Source organism: Rutidosis leptorrhynchoides, chromosome 1 (assembly GCF_046630445.1).
Source record: "Rutidosis leptorrhynchoides isolate AG116_Rl617_1_P2 chromosome 1, CSIRO_AGI_Rlap_v1, whole genome shotgun sequence".
Lineage (NCBI taxonomy): Eukaryota > Viridiplantae > Streptophyta > Magnoliopsida > Asterales > Asteraceae > Rutidosis > Rutidosis leptorrhynchoides.
Window position 1 is genome coordinate 463,026,732 of NC_092333.1, and position 22,923 is coordinate 463,049,654.

Here is a 22,923-nt window from a genome sequence, read left to right on the forward strand (position 1 = left end):
GACCGGCAAACGGTATGAACTAGTGGAGACTTTACGCAAACGTAAAGTGGACATTTTGTGTGTCCAAGAGACTAGATGGAAGGGTCGAGGGGCGGCTAAGGTCAAGGACTACAAGTTGTGGTTCTCGGGATCGAGAGTAGCTAGAAACGGTGTTGGTATCATTATAGGCCCACCCTATAACAATAATGTCGTGGAGGTGGGTAGACGGAGTGATAGAATTATGTCGGTTACGTTAGTTATCCAGGAGGTGACCTACACGGTCATAAGCGCTTGCACCTCATGCGGGCCTGGGAGCAGCTGAAAAGAGACTCTTTTGGGAATCGTTAGACGAGGTTGTGAGGAGGTGCCCCCCGGACCATCGTTTACTTATTGGTGGAGATCTAAATGGTCATATAGGAACAGATGTCGAGGGTTACCCGGGTGCCCACGGAGGCTTTGGGTATGGAGTAAGAAATGAAGAAGGGTTCTCTATTCTCGAATTTGCAGTTGCTCACGATCTGGTTGTGGTGAATTCATTTTTCAAGAAGACGGAAGCTCAATTAGCGACTTTTCACAGCGGGGGTCATAGCACCCAGATTGACTATTTGTTACTTCGCAAAGGGGATTTTAGGACATGTAGGGACTGTAAGGTCCTGAATGAATTGACATGCTCCTCCCAACACAGACTGGTGGTCATGGATCTGGTTACCCAGAGACGAGTCACCAAGAGTGTCAGATTCGTCCAACCTAAAATCCGGTGGAAGAAGCTGAGCGGTGAGAAGGCAGAGACTTTTAAAACTGCTGTTGTAGGAAGATTTGGTGCAGAAGTGGAAATGGGACCCCAGAATGATGCTGACCAGATGTGGAATTGTCTAGTGTCCACCATTAGAGAAGTAGCCAAGGAAGCCTTAGGTGTGGCACTAGGAACATCGAGAGGACATAAATCTGATAGAGAATCATGGTGGCTTAACGACGAGGTTCAAAGCAAAGTCGAGATCAAACAACTAAGGTTTAGGGAGCTCATCTCTTGTCAAGAGGGGACTCCGGTTAATAGACTTAGGGTTTTAGAGAGATATAAAGAAGCCAAAAGAGAAGCTAAGAAGGCTGTAGCTCGTGCAAAAGAAAAGGCATACGAAGATTTGTACATGAAACTAAACTCCAAAGAGGGAGCAAATGATATATATAGAATAGCCAAAGCTAGGTAGCGAAGGCGCAGGGATCTAGATAACATCAAGTTTATCAAAAATGAAGGTGGTCAAACCCTAGTAAAGGAAGACGAAATTAGGAAAAGATGGGAAGAGTATTTCTCATCTCTTTTCACTGGGGGAAGATCTCAGCGTTACGAAGAGTTGCTAGGCTCTGATAGAGATCAGTTCCGGAACAACATAGAGTGTGAGAGGATCAACGAAGAGGAAGTAAGATTGGCACTACGAAAGATGGGGAGAAATAAAGCTGTGGGGCCAGACCAGATCCCTATTGAGGCGTGGCGGTGCCTTGGAGATGATGGTGTTAGGTGGTTGACTTGCCTTTTCAACAAGACGCTTCGAAGCTCTAAAATGCCTATGGAGTGGAGGGTGAGCGAGACTATCCCCATCTATAAGAACAAGGGGGACGCTCAAAGCTGCAGCAACTATAGAGGCATAAAACTACTTAGCCATACTATGAAGCTTTGGGAGAGAGTGATTGAGACTAGAATGCGAAGCGAAACAAATGTTTCGGAAAACCAATTTGGTTTCATGCCAGGGCGCTCGTCGATGGAGGCAATCCATATTATTAGGAACCTAATGGAGAAGTATAGAGAAAAACAAAAGAACTTGGAGATGGTTTTCTTAGACTTGGAAAAGGCCTATGATTGCGTTCCACGAAACTTGATTTGAAAGACCCTTAATGGTAGAAGTATCCCGAGTACATATATTAGTGTTATTAGGGATATGTACGATGGGGCGAAGTCTTGCGTTCGAACGCCGGTTGGAAGTACCGAAGTCTTCCCAATAGAAGTAGGCTTGCATCAAGGTTCGGCCCTCAGCCCTTTTCTTTTTGCTTTGATCCTTGATGAGCTTTCTCGAGGGATACAAGAGTGTATCCCTTGGTGCTTGATCTTTGCCGATGATATTGTGCTTGTGGCCGAATCTAAGGAGGAGCTTAATAGAAGACTGGAGCAATGGAGAGTGGCCTTAGAAAGTAATGGTTTACTAATTAGTAGACAAAAGACGGAATATCTTAGATGTGATTTTGATAGGATCATTGAACAAGAGGATGGAGTGAACATCTGCATTGGAGACCAGATCTTGCATCCGCAAACCTCGTTTAGATACCTAGGCTCGATGCTCCACAAATCGGGGAGGATCGATGAAGACGTGACACACCGTATTAAAGTAGGGTGGATGAAATGGAGGGCAGCGACTGGGGTCTTATGCGACAAGAAGATCCCTCTAAAGCTGAAAGGGAAATTTTACAAGGTGGCAATTAGACCTGCTATGCTATATGGATCAGAATGTTGGCCAATGACGAAGGCACAAGAGAGAAGGATGGAGGTGGCAGAGATGAGGATGCTGAGGTGGATATGCGGTAAAACAATGCTAGATATGATCCCAAATAGCGTTTTTAGGGAGAACCTGAAAGTCAGAAGCATCATCGACAAGCTAAGAGAAGAACGACTTCGATGGTTTGGACATGTGAAGAGGCGACCCCCTACTGCACCTGTTAGGAGAATCGAGGCACTGACGGTTGACGGAGTAAGGAGAAGGGGTAGACCTACTCGTAGGTGGGATGATAGAATTAAGCTCGACTTGAAGGAACTTTTATTGACCGAGGACATGACTTCTGATAGGCTTACGTGGAGGACTAGAATTAGAATAGACGAGTAGGTTGTTGTTTGTTTTGCGTTTGTGGGTCTGTGTGTTTGTGTGTTTACCTGGACCTCTTCTTGGTTTTGTGTATGTATGTATGTGCTGGTTCGTATGAGTTTGTTTGGTTGTAGGGTATGTATGTTTGCTTGTGTTGGTTTGTTTGCATGTTTATGTTTAGGGTTTGGGTTATGGTTGCTAGCATGTGATGTAGGTATGTTTTTGGGTATGCATGTTTATGTTTGTTGGTATGCGTGCTTTTTTGTTGGCCGTCATGTCTATGGTTGTATGCTCGTATGTTCTCGTATGTATGTATGCGTATGCAGGTATGTTGGTATGTAGTGTAGCATTTCCCGTCATCCCTTGAGCTTCGCACGGCAGTCTAAGGTACGTTCCCATATATATATATATATATATATATATTTATATTTTATGGCTCTACTAAGTGAGTCAACGGCAAGCATCGATTTATTGGCGACTTTACCGCCACTTAGAGCCTAAATTAAACCCCAGGCATGATGTAAAACCCATGAAGATTTGATCTCACCATTTTCATGGCGTCTCGTTTGTATCGTTTTTTTTTTTTTTTTTTTTTTTTTTTTTTACTTTCTGGCCGGAGGTCCCTGGAAGCAATCTCTCTATCTGACGAATATAGAGAGAAAGGAATTTCTCTACTCTTGGGAGTGTTACACTCGGGGTGGAGAAATGATCGCTCTTTATTCTAGGATAGAGGAAGGATTGTCTACGATCAACCTCCCCCATACCCCACATTGGTGGGATTGGGTATTGTTGTTGTTGTTGTTGTAGATGCGCCGTTTAAATAGTTACATGAAATGAACCGTTTCTTACAAAACGTTTAAACATCCAACAATCCAAAATTGACATAGTTGGCACGAAGGCCATTAACCAAATGTAATACAAGTTCGACCTTAAAATGATAGTTTTAGACCAAACGACACACGAGCATGGTTTGGGACTAAACTATCCAAACAATAGGTCGACTTCCAAAAGCTTCATCTAGCAACCAACATGGGATTATCTAATGCCCAACAACCCTTTTCTCTTTCTCCATAACTGCACCTAAAAAGTAAACAAAGAGAGGGGTAAGCTAACGCTTAGTGAGTGCAATAAGTATCCACATGCATATATAATATACCTACTTGCAACCACCTACACACATACCACAAACATGCTAGCAATATAATATTAGCATACGAACTCCAAATATAAAGCTAATAACCTCCATTATCGCAACTATCATAAATCAATAGCATATACTCCAAAATATAATATGCTACACTACAATACATACACAAACTATATGGTTAACCATACGCGCGTCATGGTGCTACCGGCTCCGTGGTTCACACCATACGTAATGATATGACGCTACCGGCTCCATGGTTCACACCACTACGCATTTGAGTCATACTTTTTTTTGTAACAGACTGAAACCCGGGCTAGTTGTAAGTTGCCTATTCTGCCCTTTGGGTTTATGCTTAGTCTTAAGTGCTTTTATTTTAATTATTTTATTAGTGTTTTATTATAATTGTGTTGTGACCAGTTTGTGACAAGGGTCCCAGAACAGGTTTGTTTATTTTATTTGGACCTCGTTTGGGCTACCTAATCTTGTGCGAAAGATTTTAGATAACTGGTAAATACCCGTGTGTGATGGGGTATTATTTTTTAACACATAAGAGTGTAATATCTAGATATTTCCATCCATTTCACCTAATTTCCCAAAAATATGTACGTACCTAACTTCTTTTTCTCTCAAATTCTAAATTAATCCAAGCTAGAAATTTGATTGTAAGGCTTTAAGGATTGATTCATATCATCTTTATGATCATTAATTCAGGTTTGTTTACTTGAATCATTGCTTTGATTCTTGATTAATTGGGTTTTTGTGTTCTTGAATAAAAGTGTGGTTTTTGAGCTTGAATCTTCATGAAATATGTTAGATATGCTTAATTGATGTTAGAAATAGCTTATATATATGTGTAGTAGCTTTTTTGTGCTTAAAATTTGGTCAAAAACACTTAGAAATCGAGTTTTTGGGGAAAAAATCACAAGATCTTCGAAACCCAGTTTGCTACAGTACCCGGTTTGCTACAGTACCGATTTGCTACAGTACCCGAGTTGCTACAGTGTCACTATTTGCTACAGTATCACTATTTGTTACAGTATCACTATTTGCTACAGTGTCACTATTTGCTACAGTGTCACTATTTGCTACAATGTCACTATTTGTTACAGTGTCACTATTTGCTACAGTGTCACTATTTGATACAGTGTCACTATTTGCTACAGTACCTTTATGAAATTGAAACGGGCGTAACTTTCAAAACGTAACTCCGTTTTTGATGAATAAACTATCGTTAGAATCGTAATAAAGAATAATTTTCAATGGTGAACTTTTAAGAAACTAGATCAAACTGTTTTTGGGTTGGAAAAGGAGTTTTAGTGTGTATGTCGTGTTTTGCACGCACCTGTATGCCATTATTAAATGGAGTCATGATGTAGACTCATAAAATTATGAATATATGGTGTTATGACCTAGTTAATTGTATGAAATGATTATATTATTTATTGGATATGTATATTAACTTTGTTTATGTTGTTCTCAGGTGATAAGGATAAGGAAGCCGCTCAGTGATAGATTATCTGAGCTAGTTGCTGGTATTCGGTGAGTGGGTCTATCTTCGGATAGAGTTTAAGTAGCATATCATGCTACTGTGTTTGACTCTTTTACCATGCATAGTGTAGAAATTGCCATGTTAGATTAATATAGTATATCTGATGTTGTATGTGAATTACGTGTACACTGTGTGAATGGCACCATTCGGGCCTAGGGATACTGGGGACTCGAGACCGTGCCTAGGAGAGGTTAGAGTCCGTATGAGGTCAACCGTGCCTATGTGAGGTTGGGTTCATAGGCTACTGATTGTTGAGTATAGTGTGAACGATGCACCCCCTGCATCTGGATAACTATACTGTGAATCGAGTAGCAGGGACTATCGGTAGACTCAGGCCCGATCAGCTGGGAGTCGTGTGCTCGTACAAGTCGCCGATCCTCGTATTGTCTTATTGTATGCTAGTTGGTAGTTAGCAAGTGTTGTTGTTAGTATAGATCTTGTGTGTGGCTTAAGCTATATCTGTTAGATAGATTCCATTCACTTAGCGGTGCGCTAATTCCCCACATATTCTCCCCTTGCAGGTTTAGGTACTGCTAGTAGGGATGGGTGTTGTTGCAGAAGACATGTTTGACAACCCAACTCTGATGTGGACTTTTGTATAAATCATGTTTTGTAATAACGTAACACCGTTGTGTAAACTTAAACTTAATTACTCGGATTAAGGTAATGGCGTGCCTTATAGTGTGTTTGCTAATAAAGTCTTCCGTTGTGTTTAAAAAAAAAAAATTGCTGGTGTTACAAGTTGGTATCAGAGCATGGTTTGGCAGCAAATACGTGCGCGTATTTTGTTCCCAAACCCTGAGGCGAGTCAAACATGTCCGTGGGAGTGGGGGCTAAGTGAAAATAGGATATACGTGTGTTAGTTGTGATTGAACTAACTGTTATCCACTAAGCTTTTGTGTGAGCTGTTTTGTAGCACAGGTATGACTGATAGAAACGCAACTGGCCCATCCAACCCCGGAACATTCAGAGCACCAGAAGAGGGTGTTGAGTCTGATGATGATCAGAATAGTTACATTCTTCAGTTAGAGAGTAAACTAAAGGAGGCTGAAGACAAAATTAATGAGCTTGAATTGGCGAGGCATTCTGGAAATGATGATACACCACCTGGATTCCCAACCGCGCAATCCCAAACGATACCCAATGTGCCCCAGAACCAGCTTCAGAATCAAATACCTAACCAATATTATATGCCACCACAAAACACTTTTAGTTACCAAAATCCCATGATGATGAACCTATACCAAATAATGTTTCAACAACCTTACATGCAACCACCCAAAAAGTGTACCTATAAGAACTTCCGTGATTGCAAACCCTCTGAGTTTTCTGGAAGTACTGATCCAACAGTAACTCTCAATTGGTTGCGAGAAATTGAAAGGGTATTTGAAGCGTGTCAGTGTGAACCCGAGCTGAAGGTAACATATGCTAGTATACTGTTGAAAGGTAGGGCTATGATTTGGTGGGATTCTTTGATTTCCAGTATACCGAAAGAGCAAGTGAGTATGATTATGTAACGACCCGGAAATTTCCGACCAAATTTAAACCCTAATCTCTATATGTTTCCGACACGATAAGCAAGAACCCTAATGTTGAGTCTAGAAAGTTTGAAATCTATATTTGGATGACTAGTTACTCTTTTGACCAAGCTTGACGATTCACGAACGTTTATATGTATATATATTTATTTATAGTTAACGAAGTATTAGATATGTAATAATAGGTTTTGATATAAGATTATTATATTCATCGGCGAGAGTAAAAGATATTAGAAATTTATAAACATTTGAAACTTTTTGTCAAACTATTAATGAGTCATTTTAATAAAATAAAGGTTTAACGTTTTCTTAAAAGTCAGAATTCTTTTAGAAACCTTTTGACAAATTTCAAATGATAACGGTCTGTGTTTTTACTAAAAATAAATATTTAAATAAAATATATTTTAAATATATATATTTATGTATTTTACAAAACGACAAAAGATACTACAAAATGTTTTCAATTTAAAAATATACTTTGAAAAATAACTAGACTTTAATTTATACGAGTAAATGATCACAATGCTTGAAAGGTTAAGTTACAATTTTAGTGGGATTGTTTTTATAATTTAAATCTATTTTTGACAAAGGTACGAGTCCCAAAACATAAAACGTTAATTTTCTCAGCATACGAAACTTATTTTGAAAAACTAGAATCGGGACTTTAGTTATGTGACAACGTAAAAGTAATTTTTGTAAAAATTATATTTTTACCGTAACCGTAAATATTTTATAGTATATAATTAATTATATAAATTAATTAAATAAATATAAATTATAATTAAAAACATGTCGGCAAGGGGTTTTAGTGGAAAACAGCTGGCAGCAACAGGCCGCGAGTCGCGGCCTTTCAAGGCTAATATCCCCGCGAGTCGCGGAGACACGGGGTCCACTTCAGGCCTTTATATTTCGAGTTCGGGTCTCCAATTTGTTTACCTGTTTTCCTTTTTACAAACGTACTCCGTATTTTTTTTTTTATCTCTGTCTTCCTTCAACACAAATTACTCCGTAACAATTATTCTATTTTCATTATTAAAAATTTTAAGATTATAAAGATTAGGAAAATTATCATTATAAATTTTATCATAACATGTATTAGTATTATTTTAGAGCAAGAATATTAGTAATATACACAAATTAATAGGACGGGGTTCTGCCCAAGTGTTCCAAAACTGGTTTCTTGAATGGGATAGAATTAAGGAGATTATGGGTTAAAACTATGGAGGTTATGGGTAACGTTCGGGGGTTTTATTCGTGAGACAAACTATTGTTTATCATCTCCGTGGCATTTATATAATTTCCTGCAATATTGAATCTCAATATTGATACGTGAGCACTCAAAACTTAACTTTTGTTTATTATTAGTGTATCCCTGACTAGTGCTCGAGAAATTAGGATCAAGCATGCTTTTATATTTATTTTTGTTAAAATATATTTTAGGATAGAATCTGAATTAAATACTTCTGCGGTCAAGATAAGGTATATGATATATATGTTTTTGGAAAGGTGGCGAAAAACTATAAACTTCTCATTTTGATGTCGAATGAATTCGACGGACATATTTGAAGTTATAGTTAATTGAATTTTTGTATCAAATAATAAAAATGAATATTTTTATTTTTACGTCGTCAAAATCATCGTTAAAATTATTAGATTGTTATTATTATTATCATCATAATAATAATTATTATTATCAAAATATTATTTTTACGATTATTATAATTGTTGTTATTAATATTTCAAAGTAACTAATATTTTTATCAAAATTATAAAGTTATTATTTTGTTGTAATTAAGAATATTATTTATATTAAAACTATCAAAATATTACTTTATCAATAAGTTATTCTTTTGATCATTATTATTAAAAACTATAAATTATTATTTTTATCATTATCAATATTATTAATATTAAAACTATTATTTAAAAATATCAATTAAAAGTGAAAATTATTTTTATATCAAATTTTGTTATAATTTTAAGATATTATAAAGGAATTATATTATTATTTACTTTAATAAGTATTGTAAAAATATTTAAAAATATAAAACGATGATATCTAACTATATTTAAAATTTTTGGAAATCATTTTAAGACAAATGAAATTTTATTAACTTTTACATATTAGTCTCGAGCATTAGGAATGTGGTACACAATGATTTGTTCTTAAATGTTAAATAGATATTGATCTGTATATAAAAATATATAATTAATTAGGTTCGTGAATCGAAGGCCAACCTTATAAGTTACCAATGGTGTTATATGTATTTTTACTACAAAATACATTAGGTGAGTGTATAGATCCCTTTTAAACTCTGAATATTTTTGGGCTGAGAATACATGTGCTGTTTTTATAAATGTTTATATTATGGACACAAGTGATCAAAAATATATATTCGAGGATGGATTGTGTTTTGGCATACTTCCCTGTAACTTGGTAGCTAATAATTACGTGAGGAGCGTAAACGCGAATCCTGTTGATAGATCTATTCGGGCCTGACGACCCCAACCGGAGCTGGACGACCAGTTCTAAACGGTTGCACAGTACTTCGTTCTGATACTACACCCGCGGTACGGTGTAGCGATGTTATATGGATGGGAATATGCGACAATAATTAAATGTTAAGTATGGTTACCAAGGGCACAATCACTAAGAATATTTTTATTAAAGCGCTTATGAAATATGAAATCTTATGGTCCATTGTTATAACGCTGCTAGCAACAAACCTATATATCTCACCAACTTTATGTTGACATTTTAAAGCATGCTATTCTCAGGTATGAATTAAGTCTTCCGCTGTGCATTAGCTCATGTTAAGGATACTACTTGGGACCATTTAAGCCATGATACAAGGACGTTGCATTCGAGTCATTGAAGTCCATAAGAGACTATTATTAAGTAAATGACAGATTAGGTCATTTGATTATTATGAAATGTTAGGTGAATATGTCAATTCTCGATGTAATGATAGATTGCCTTTTAAGAATAAATGCAACGTGTAACACCCTAGGAAAATACCACATTACCCACGAACATGAGTGATCATGGGATTATAAGGTAATACTCACGCTTAAATGACACAACGCGTTTTGGGATCACAGGCTGAATAGAAGTGTGAGTACGCTGTGGTTAAGCGTGCTCGGGCGAGAGCACTACCAGGATGGGTAACCTCCTGGGAAAGTGCTTCTCGTGTGTGGTCGCCAAGAAAAAGCCGTGCGCCTGCGGGCAAAGCGGACAATATTGTGGTCATGTTAAGCTGGGGTGTTACAGAATGGTATCAGAGCCACTCATGTGCCGTTGGGGGTGGTGGGGCAAACCTCATCGAGGACGATGAGTCCCTAAGGGGGGGTGAATGTAACACCCTAGGAAAATACCACATTGCCCACGAACATGAGTGATCATGGGATTATAAGGTAATACTCACGCTTAAATGACACAACGCGTTTTGGGATCACAGGCTGAATAGAAGTGTGAGTACGCTGTGGTTAAGCGTGCTCGGGCGAGAGCACTACCAGGATGGGTAACCTCCTGGGAAAGTGCTTCTCGTGTGTGGTCGCCAAGAAAAAGCCGTGCGCCTGCGGGCAAAGCGGACAATATTGTGGTCATGTTAAGCTGGGGTGTTACACAACGTTTGTAAAATGTATCATATAGAGGTCAAGTACCTCGCGATGTTATCAACTATTGTAATTCGTTTATAATCAATATGGACGTTGTCTAAATGGATTAGTTCGGGTTATTAGAGTTGGTATCAGAGCGTTGGTCTTAGCGAACCAGGCCTTGCATTAGTGTGTCTAACTGGTAGTTGTTAGGATACATTAGTGAGTCTGGACTTTGACCGTGTCTGCCTGTCAAAAAGTTTTGCTTATCATAATCTAGTCAGAAACCATCTGCTTATCATCCTTAGGGAATTACCTGCTCATCATTCTTTAGTCTAGACACGTCTTACTGCATTTAGTGCATCGATAGTGTATAGACAAAATTCGTATCCTAGCGTATCTGTTACTATAGACATTGCCTGACGAATTTCAAAGATTCTCCGCAATTCACGGGATTTTGAGTATTATAAATACATATGTAAATTATGTATTGAAGAATACCAAACCAAACTCCTATAATCTATTCCAAACAAAAAAAAAAAAAATTCATTTCCCCGACTATACAAGATGGATTCTTCATCCAGTTCGAATTCCTCCGACTCCGATAGTTACGCCGATATGGATTTCCATTCAAGCTCCGAGAACAGTATCACCGGAATGGATCAACCAATTTCTCATCATCTATTCTGGATGAATTGGGGATGGGTTCGTAATATGCTAAATTTCTGGAGACAAGAAGAAGGTGATCCATTCCATCCACCAAATTGTCCTCTTAACGATGAACCTGAAGCACTTACCGGCGAACCTATACGAAACACCATTTTCTCGCTCATTTCCAGAGTATCTCGTCATGATTACATACTATCCCATATTTCAAATCTTGTTCATTCGCTCGTTCCAACCATCAATCATCCCGGTATAATAGAAGAAGTCAACGAACTCCGTGCTCGGGTAGTGGCTTTGGAGAATATGGTGCGAAGGTTACAAACACCAACAGCAGCACCAGCAGCATAATCCGTACTACGATCGTCAACGCCGACAGTACCTTTATCACTCCAAATCATAACCGCGCCGTAAATCTCATCACAATCTGTACCTCGGATATCAACATCACACGCCTCAATATTTTCATCTGTATCTCGAGTATGATCTTCGTTCTATATATCGTTCTACATCGATTATCTTCGTTTTACGTATTGTTTTACCTCATTTATCTTCGTTCGACATGACGATTATGTAATTTCTAAAGTTTTAGAGATTATGTAATCTAGTATTAACGATAAAACAAATGAGTTTAATATCTTATTGACTCATTAAATTCATAATTACATCTGAAGAAAATATATATGCAAGTATATTTTCATAAAGGTTGTAATTAAAAATTCTCTCGTACAAACTGTTAATGATGAAAATATTTTAACGGGTGGGTAGTACCCGAGGAATATTTGGATTTCACATTAATAAGTTACACTGTACATTCTCCGAATCTGATTCAACGGTCATTTGTTATCCTACTTACAACCACCGATATTCGTATCCGCTCACCCCAGAATAACCATTTTCATTCAAATTTCATACTCGGATTTTGACCTATCAGAATCCAACAAGTGGCATAAAGAAGAAAACATTGGACAAAATAAAATTTGTTAGAAACAGACGAATTAACTAATTGAAAAACCTGTTAAGGATTCCACGCTAACTGTTCCGGCTAACTGTTCCCAGCTAACTGATTAACATTTAATTTATCGCAATTTACATTCTCGCAATTTTAATTTCTGCACTGTACATACTGTCGAGACACATGTACAACAATACGTCGGATTAACTCTGAGACAACACGTTGTATAATGGGTCATGATATATATTTATTTATTTTACGCACTTTAAATAACGGGACACGTATACAAGGTTTCGACTTATCATATTGACCCATCTATATATATATTTCGGAACAACCATAGACACTCTATATGTGAAGGTGGGAGTTGGCTATACAGGGTCGGAGTTGATTCCAAAATATATATATACTTTGAGTTGTGATCGACACTGAGACCGGTACACGGGTCACGATACGTATTATGTAATTCGAATATTATATATTAAATTATACATGAATATATTGGACCATTGGACAATCGGACTATTAGACTGCTAACTTTGGACAATTAAAATGAGTTAAAATGCTGATTAAAAAAAAATATGAAACTAAACAATTCTTCAAGCTTGCCACTTGATTTTATCTTAAATCTCATTCGTATCTTGACGGTTACAATTCGCATTTAAATCTTTTCACGATTCTTGAAAACGCCTCGATCGAGAAGTTGAACCAATCGCACCTCGTCTATGAAAGAAAGATTCCTGCATATGGTTATGTACCTGAAAACTCTCGTAAACTGAGTCAACACGTGACAGTGTAAATTCCTTTAGTGTTATTATTACCCAAAATAACTTTGCAATTTCTTTCCAAATTAGCCACTTTTATCACAGCTCCACTTTGACTTCTCAGTAAAACTAGTTTTATTATCATCCCGATATAAATACGTTGTCCTTTCGCCGTCGTTACTGGAGAACCTTTCACGATATCATGTACCAACAGTTCGGCATCCCTTTGGCGAAATCCGCAAGTCGTATTTTGAAAATCTTGCAGAACTTCTCCAGCTATACTTATGATATTTATCCCCGAATGTGAAGTTTCTGAAAAACGTCTTGAACTATGAAGTAGTTCTTGAAATGCTGACGAAGCAGCATGTTGTATACGGTCTTAATGACCAAAAGTTGATGATAAAAGGAGGAAGTGTTAGGAACGCTCGATAGAAAATTTGGTACTGAAAACCGGATTGAGCAAACCGTGAAGGAGACTCTGAACAAATTTCAAGGACTAAACTTGTACATAAAGAATCATGATGATTCTGTAGCAAACACCTTGCTTCTGAATCTAAACCCTTACAGGTCAATCTCCATCATCATCCTTCGACATTAGAAATTCCAAGATATTATCATATCTTTCATTATAAATATCCTCAATATTTCTGAAGATATTTTCACAGCTATCTTTATTTGAAATCATTTATTTCTCTGTAATATCTGTGTTACAATATAAAAGAAATCGTGTTAGTTTCTAAGTTCTAAAACCTTCGAGTTTTAAATAGGAATATTCTAAAGCAGTGTTGGGAACTGATGCATGAATTAATATAATATAATGAAACTTGATCAACTTCATTATATTACAGTAAGTCATGTTAAGTTCCTAATGGAATGTGATGATTCACAGTACTGTCATCATGTGCCATGTTACACGGCTCTTACATTCTATCCAATCTCCAAACATATTAGAACGTATCACCCTGATAGTTCTAATTTTCTGAAATATTCTGGTAATTTGACCAATCAAGATCGTGCCATTACCATTTCTTTCTGATAGCATTAGCTGTGTTCATTCCAAATTCTATACATACGAACTCTGGACCATTACTCGCTTGGTTCGAAGACGGGAAGAAGAAACGAAGGGACAAAACCTCAAAAAAAAAAAAAAAATTGAAGTATAAACCACAGTAAATAGGAGAGAGTATTAGCTGTGGATGACAATGATTATGGAAGACTGAAGTAGGGACATCGAAGTATAAGAGAAGATATAGAACCCAATAACAACCCTGAAACTACAAACCGTGCATATTAATACGTATTGCTACGTAAAGACATGGGAAGATTAAAAACACTATAACCCCAAGAAAATAGTAGAAGTAAATAAAATCTTCCGGTGGTAGATGAAAGAGAATAATGACGGATGTAAAAACTAGGAGTATATCAAGAATCAGGATTGGATGGAGCATATTAAGGAATGAGTAGAAGAAGAAAGAATAGATGGTATGGAGAATAAGGAAATGAAGGAGTAGTTTTATAGTGAAAATATCCGACAAAGAAATCGAAACAGATTACCGCATTAAATCAAAGGAGATCCTGTTTTCTAAATCGCCGAAGAACCAAATCTTATTACGTAAGATTCTCTTTAATTCCATAAATTTCGGAAATCAATTCTAAACACGTAATTGGTAAAAACAAGTATATTTTTACTCATCTCACTCCTTTGTGATAACTTCACTCGTGCGCCTTACATAATCGAATCGTTTTATCTAAAACTCCCAATAATGATAAAACATCATTATTGCTCATATTCGTCATGAAAACATTCTTATCGTTATTTATGACAACCTCTACCAAATTTCGAGGACGAAATTTCTTTAACGGGTGGGTACTGTAACGACCCGGAAATTTCCGACCAAATTTAAACCCTAATCCCTATATGTTTCCGACACGATAAGCAAGAACCCTAATGTTGAGTCTAGAAAGTTTGAAATCTATATTTGGATGACTAGTTACCCTTTTAACCAAGCTTGACGATTCACGAACGTTTATATGTATATATATTTATTTATAGTTAACGAAGTATTAGATATGTAATAATAGGTTTTGATATAAGATTATTATATTCATCGGCGAGAGTAAAATATATTAGAAATTTATAAACATTTGAAACTTTTTGTCAAACTATTAATGAGTCATTTTAATAAAATAAAGGTTTAACGTTTTCTTAAAAGTCAGAATTCTTTTAGAAACCTTTTGACAAATTTCAAATGATAACGGTCTGTGTTTTTACTAAAAATAAATATTTAAATAAAATATATTTTAAATATATATATTTATGTATTTTACAAAACGACAAAAGATACTACAAAATGTTTTCAATTTAAAAATATACTTTGAAAAATAACTAGACTTTAATTTATACGAGTAAATGATCACAATGCTTGAAAGGTTAAGTTACAATTTTAGTGGGATTGTTTTTATAATTTAAATCTATTTTTGACAAAGGTACGAGTCCCAAAACATAAAACGTTAATTTTCTCAGCATACGAAACTTATTTTGAAAAACTAGAATCGGGACTTTAGTTATGTGACAACGTAAAAGTAATTTTTGTAAAAATTATATTTTTACCGTAACCGTAAATATTTTATAGTATATAATTAATTATATAAATTAATTAAATAAATATAAATTATAATTAAAAACATGTCGGCAAGGGGTTTTAGTGGAAAACAGCTGGCAGCAACAGGCCGCGAGTCGCGGCCTTTCAAGGCTAATATCCCCGCGAGTCGCGGAGACACGGGGTCCACTTCAGGCCTTTATATTTCGAGTTCGGGTCTCCAATTTGTTTACCTGTTTTCCTTTTTACAAACGTACTCCGTATTTTTTTTTTTTTATCTCTGTCTTCCTTCAACACAAATTACTCCGTAACAATTATTCTATTTTCATTATTAAAAATTTTAAGATTATAAAGATTAGGAAAATTATCATTATAAATTTTATCATAACATGTATTAGTATTATTTTGGAGCAAGAATATTAGTAATATACACAAATTAATAGGACGGGGTTCTGCCCAAGTGTTCCAAAACTGGTTTCTTGAATGGGATAGAATTAAGGAGATTATGGGTTAAAACTATGGAGGTTATGGGTAACATTCGGGGGTTTTATTCGTGAGACAAACTAGTGTTTATCATCTCCGTGGCGTTTATATAATTTCCTGCAATATTGAATCTCAATATTGATACGTGAGCACTCAAAACTTAACTTTTGTTTATTATTAGTGTATCCCTGACTAGTGCTCGAGAAATTAGGATCAAGCATGCTTTTATATTTATTTTTGTTAAAATATATTTTAGGATAGAATCTGAATTAAATACTTCTGCGGTCAAGATAAGGTATATGATATATATGTTTTTGGAAAGGTGGCGAAAAACTATAAACTTCTCATTTTGATGTCGAATGAATTCGACGGACAGATTTGAAGTTATAGTTAATTGAATTTTTGTATCAAATAATAAAAATGAATATTTTTATTTTTACGTCGTCAAAATCATCGTTAAAATTATTAGATTGTTATTATTATTATCATCATAGTAATTATTATTATTATCAAAATATTATTTTTACGATTATTATAATTGTTGTTATTAATATTTCAAAGTAACTAATATTTTTATCAAAATTATAAAGTTATTATTTTGTTGTAATTAAGAATATTATTTATATTAAAACTATCAAAATATTACTTTATCAATAAGTTATTCTTTTGATCATTATTATTAAAAACTATAAATTATTATTTTTATCATTATCAATATTATTAATATTAAGACTATTATTTAAAAATATCAATTAAAAGTGAAAATTATTTTTATATCAAATTTTGTTATAATTTTAAGATATTATAAAGGAATTATATTATTATTTACTTTAATAAGTATTGTAAAAATATTTAAAAATATAAAACGATGATATCTAACTATATTTAAAATTTTTGGAAATCATTTTAAGACAAATGAAATTTTATTAACTTTTACATATTAGTCTCGAGCATTAGAAATGTGGTACACAATGATTTGTTCTTAAATGTTAAATAGATATTGATCTGTATATAAAAATATATAATTAATTAGGTTCGTGAATAGAAGGCCAACCTTATAAGTTACCAATGGTGTTATATGTATTTTTACTACAAAATACATTAGGTGAGTGTATAGATCCCTTTTAAACTCTGAATATTTTTGAGCTGAGAATACGTGCGCTGTTTTTATAAATGTTTATATTATGGACACAAGTGATCAAAAATATATATTCGAGGATGGATTGTGTTTTGGCATACTTCCCTGTAACTTGGTAGCTAATAATTACGTGAGGAGCGTAAACGCGAATCCTGTTGATAGATCTATTCGGGCCTGACGACCCCAACCGGAGCTGGACGACCAGTTCTAAATGGTTGCACAGTACTTCGTTCTGATACTACACCCGCGGTACGGTGTAGCGATGTTATATGGATGGGAATATGCGACAATAATTAAATGTTAAGTATGGTTACCAAGGGCACAATCACTAAGAATATTTTTATTAAAGCGCTTATGAAATATGAAATCTTGTGGTTCATTGTTATAACGCTGCTAGCAACAAACCTATATATCTCACCAACTTTATGTTGACATTTTAAAGCATGTTATTCTCAGGTATGAATTAAGTCTTCCACTGTGCATTAGATCATGTTAAGGATACTACTTGGGACCATTTAAGCCACGATACAAGGACGTTGCATTCGAGTCATTGAAGTTCATAAGAGACTATTATTAAGTAAATGACAGATTAGGTCATTTGATTATTATGAAATGTTAGGTGAATATGTCAATTCTCGATGTAATGATAGATTGCCTTTTAAGAATAAATGCAACGTTTGTAAAATGTATCATATAGAGGTCAAGTACCTCGCGATGTTATCAACTATTGTAATTCGTTTATAATCAATATGGACGTTGTCCAAATGGATTAGTTCGGGTTATTAGAGATTACATGGGAGCAGTTTTATGGAAAGGTGTGTGAACAGTATTGTAATCCGTTTGATATGAACCGAATCAAGAATGAGTTTCTTGAAATGAAGATGACACCTCAAATGACGATCGATGAGGTAGTAGAGAAGTTTATGGATAAACTGAGGTTTGTACAACAATGGGTGCCAGACGAAGCATCTCGTATTCAGCATTTTGTTAATATTATTCTGCCAGAGTACCGAACTTTTGTTAGAACAGCTACGTCGTTGTCTCAAGCTGTTGTGATGGCTAAGATGGTAAAAAGTGATGTTCAGGCCGCCAGAAACAGAATGTTTGGTAATGTGCTACAATAAGGTGGGCAAGTATCTGGTTAATCAGGATTTAAATCCAAGAAGTCTAGTGGGTTTAAATCGAAGGGTAAAAGTGGTCAGAGTAGTACTGGGTCTGGAGCAGGTAAACAGAATTGGTGTCACACGTGTCGATCTTCTCACAGTGGTCAATGTTCTGAGGCTACAAGAAGATGCTTAAAGTGTGGTGTTGTTGGGCATGAGTCTTCAGCATGTCCGTATCCGAATAGTGTGTGTTGGACTTGTCACAAACCAGGGCATCGTGCAGTTAGTTGTCCGTCGAAGAGTGGTAGTTCCGGGGCAGGGTCAGGGGCGCGTTCGGCATCAGCCGTAGGGTCAACTGCCTCAAGTGGGCAGAAGAGGAAGAACCCTCCAACAGCAGAGGCTAGAGCTTTTCAGATGTCGGTTGAGAATGTTGTGGCAGCCGACGAAGTGATAACCGGTATGTTTCTAATCAACTCAATACCTGCTCGCGTATTGTTTGATTGTGGTGCCTAGGTGTTTTATGTCCCTAGATTTCTGTGCTAAGTTGAAATTACCAGTTACTGTGTTACCCAAGCCGGTTAGTGTAGAAGTAGTCGATGGTAAGATCACACCCGTCACAACATATGTGTCTGGGGTTTGTATAGAAATTGAAGGGAAGTATTTCCCGGTGACTTGTTTAGTGTTACCTCTACCTAGCTTTGATGTAGTACTAGGAATGGATTGGTTGAGCTCGCTTAGGGCTAATATTAAGTGTGATAGGAAAATGATTACCTTTCGTTCGACCGATGGAACCCGTGTTGTGGCCCGGGGGGAGCGGGGCGGGTATAATTTTCCGTTGATAACCATGATGAAAGCCAAAAAGTCGATGGCAAAGGGTTGTGAATCATTTATTGCATATGTGATTGATGCGAAGAAAGAAAAGAAAACAGTGGTCGATATTCCGATAGTATCAGAATTTCCCGAAGTGTTCCCAGATGAGTTACTAGGTCTGCCGCCGGTAAGGGAAGTCGAATATAAGATTGAGTTGGTTCCTGGAACAACTCCAGTTGCAAAAGCTCCATACCAATTAGCGCCATCTGAAGTCCGTGATATGATGTCACAGATTCAAGAACTATTAGATCATGGGTTTATCCGACCGAGTTCTTCACCGTGGGGTGCTCCGGTATTGTTTGTTAAAAAGAAAGATGGGTCAATGCGTATGTGTATTGATTATCGTGAATTGAACAAAAGAACAGTGAAGAATAAGTATCCGTTACCTCGAATAGATGATTTGTTCGATCAGCTACAGGGTGCTTCATTCTTTTCTAAGATAGACTTACGATCCGAATATCATCAGGTTCGTGTTGCTGAATCAGATATACCGAAAACAGCGTTCAGAACAAGGTATGGTCATTATGAATTTCTTGTCATGCCGTTTGGGTTGACGAATGCGCCAGCAATCTTCATGGATCTAATGAATAGAGTGTGTCATCCGTTCTTAGATAAGTTTGTGATTGTGTTTATAGATGATATACTAGTGTATTCAAAGACCGAAAGTGAACATGTTGAACATCTGAGACAGGTTTTGAACTTGTTGAAACGTGAACAACTATTTGCAAAATTTTCAAAGTGTGAATTTTGGTTACGTGAAGTGCAGTTTTTAGGTCATGTGATTTGTGCCGAGGGTATAAAAGTTGATCCGACAAAGATAGAAGCGGTAATGAATTGGAATTCTCCGAAGACTCCGACTGAGATTAAGAGTTTTCTGGGTTTAGCCGGTTATTATCGCAGATTTATCAAGGATTTCTCGAAAATAGCAGGTCCGTTGACTAAGTTGACTCGTAAAGATGTAGCCTTTCGATGGACTGATGAACAGGAAAAGGCTTTTCAAACTTTGAAACAGCTTCTGTGTCAGGCACCAGTGTTAGCTTTACCAGAAGTTTCAGACGACTTCGTGGTATACTGTGATACATCATATGCTGGGTTGGGTTGTGTATTAATGCAAAGAGATAAAGTAATCGCATACGCCTCACGACAGTTGAAAGTTCATGAGAAGAATTATCCAGTGCATGATCTTGAAATGGCTGCAGTAGTGTTTGCTTTGAAACTGTGGAGACACTATTTGTATGGAACCCATTGTGTTATATGTACAAATTACAAGAGTTTGCAGTATATCTTCTCACAGAAAGAATTGAATATGCGTCAGAGACGATGGCAAGAGTTGATCAAAGATTACGATTGTGAAATTAAATACCATCCGGGTAAGGCAAATGTGGTTGCAGATGCGCTAAGTCGTAAAAAGTCAAGTGAAAATGTGAAATTTCTACGTTTGAATATAACTTCAGATTTGATTAACAGCTTAAAAACCATTCAGGCATGTGCTTTAGAGGACGAACATATTAAATCTGAACAAATGACCAAACGAAAAGTGGACTTAATTGATGACTCACGTGGACTAAAGACCTTAAACAATCGTGTTTGGGTGCCTAAGCTTGGAGATTTGAGGGATTTAATCATGACGGAAGCTCACAAATCCAGATTGACAATACATCCGGGTAGTAATAAGATGTATCATGATTTGAAAATAGTGTATTGGTGGCCAACAATGAAATCAGATATTGCCCGTTATGTCAAAAAGTGTCATATATGTGCTCAAGTGAAGGCAGAACATCAGAAACCTTATGGTTCATTACGTCAGTTACAGATTCCAGAGTGGAAATGGGAACATATAACGATGGATTTTGTGACCAAATTACCTCGAACTCAGAAAAGACATGATATGATTTGGGTAATAATGGATCGTCTAACTAAAAGTGCTCATTTTCTTGCTACTCGTGAGACAGCTTCATTAAGTGAGTTAGCCGAATTGTATGTGAAAGAAATAGTTAGTCGTCATGGTGTGCCGTTATCGATCGTTTCAGACAGAGATTCCAGATTTGTGTCAAATTTTTGGAATAGTCTTCAACAGAATTTGGGTACACGTGTGAATTTAAGTACAGCTTATCATCCTCAGATAGACGGACAGAGTGAAAGAACGATACAGACTTTGGAGGATATGTTAAGGGATTGTGTGTTAGAATACGGTGGTTCGTGGGATACACATTTGCCGTTGGTCGAATTCGCGTATAATAATTCATATCATTCGAGTATAGGAATGCCGCCCTATGAAATGTTATACGGTCGTCGTTGCAGAACTCCAACTTGTTGGTTAGAAGCCGGGGAGAAACAGTTTGCAGGTCCCGAAATTGTTCAAATGACAGCCGAAAAAGTTGCAATCGCGCGAGAAAAGTTGAAAGCCGCTAGAGATAGGCAGAAAATGTATGCTGATCCGCGTAGACGTCCGGTAACCTTTAGTGTGGGTGAACGAGTGTACTGAAAGTTTCGCCGTGGAAAGGGGTTATCAGATTCGGTAAACGTGGTAAGTTAGCACCGAGATTTATTGGTCCATTTCCGATCAATGAAGTGTTGAATGATCAGACTGTGGTGTTAGATCTTCCACCAGAATTAGCCGGTATTCATAATACATTCAACGTATGTTATCTTCGTAAGTGTAAAGTCGACGATAAAACACTACTTCTTCCTTTAGAAGATTTAAGGGTTGATTTGAATAAGAAATTGGTGGAAGAGCCGGTCCGTGTGGTTGACCAAAAGGTGATTAAGCTGAGAAAGAAAGAGATTCCGATGGTGTTGATTGAGTGGAAACACAGTTTGGGTTCTAACTTTACGTGGGAGACAGAAGAGTTGATGAAAAATCGCTACCCTCGTTTGTTTGACCAAGACCAGATTCCGAGGACGGAATCTTCTTAAGGGGGGTGGATTTGTAACAGACTGAAACCCGGGCTAGTTGTAAGTTGCCTATTTTGCCCTTTGGGTTTATGCTTAGTCTTAAGTGCTTTTATTTTAATTATTTTATTAGTGTTTTATTATAATTGTGTTGTGACCAGTTTGTGACAAGGGTCCCAGAACAGGTTTGTTTATTTTATTTGGACCTCATTTGGGCTACCTAATCTTGTGCGAAAGATTTTAGATAACTGGTAAATACCCGTGTGTGATGGGGTATTATTTTTAACACATAAGAGTGTAATATCTAGATATTTCCATCCATTTCACCTAATTTCCCAAAAATATGTACGTACCTAACTTCTTTTTCTCTCAAATCCTAAATTAATCCAAGCTAGAAATTTGATTGTAAGGCTTTAAGGATTGATTCATATCATCTTTATGATCATTAATTCAGGTTTGTTTACTTGAATCATTGCTTTGGTTCTTGATTAATTGGGTTTTTGTGTTCTTGAATAAAAGTGTGGTTTTTGAGCTTGAATCTTCATGAAATATGTTAGATATGCTTAATTGATGTTAGAAATAGCTTATATATATGTGTAGTAGCTTTCTTGTGCTTAAAATTTGGTCAAAAACACTTAGAAATCGAGTTTTTGGGGAAAAAATCACAAGATCTTCGAAACCCAGTTTGCTACAGCACCCGGTTTGCTACAGTACCCGATTTGCTACAGTACCCGAGTTGCTACAGTGTCACTATTTGCTACAGTGTCACTATTTGCTACAGTGTCACTATTTGCTACAG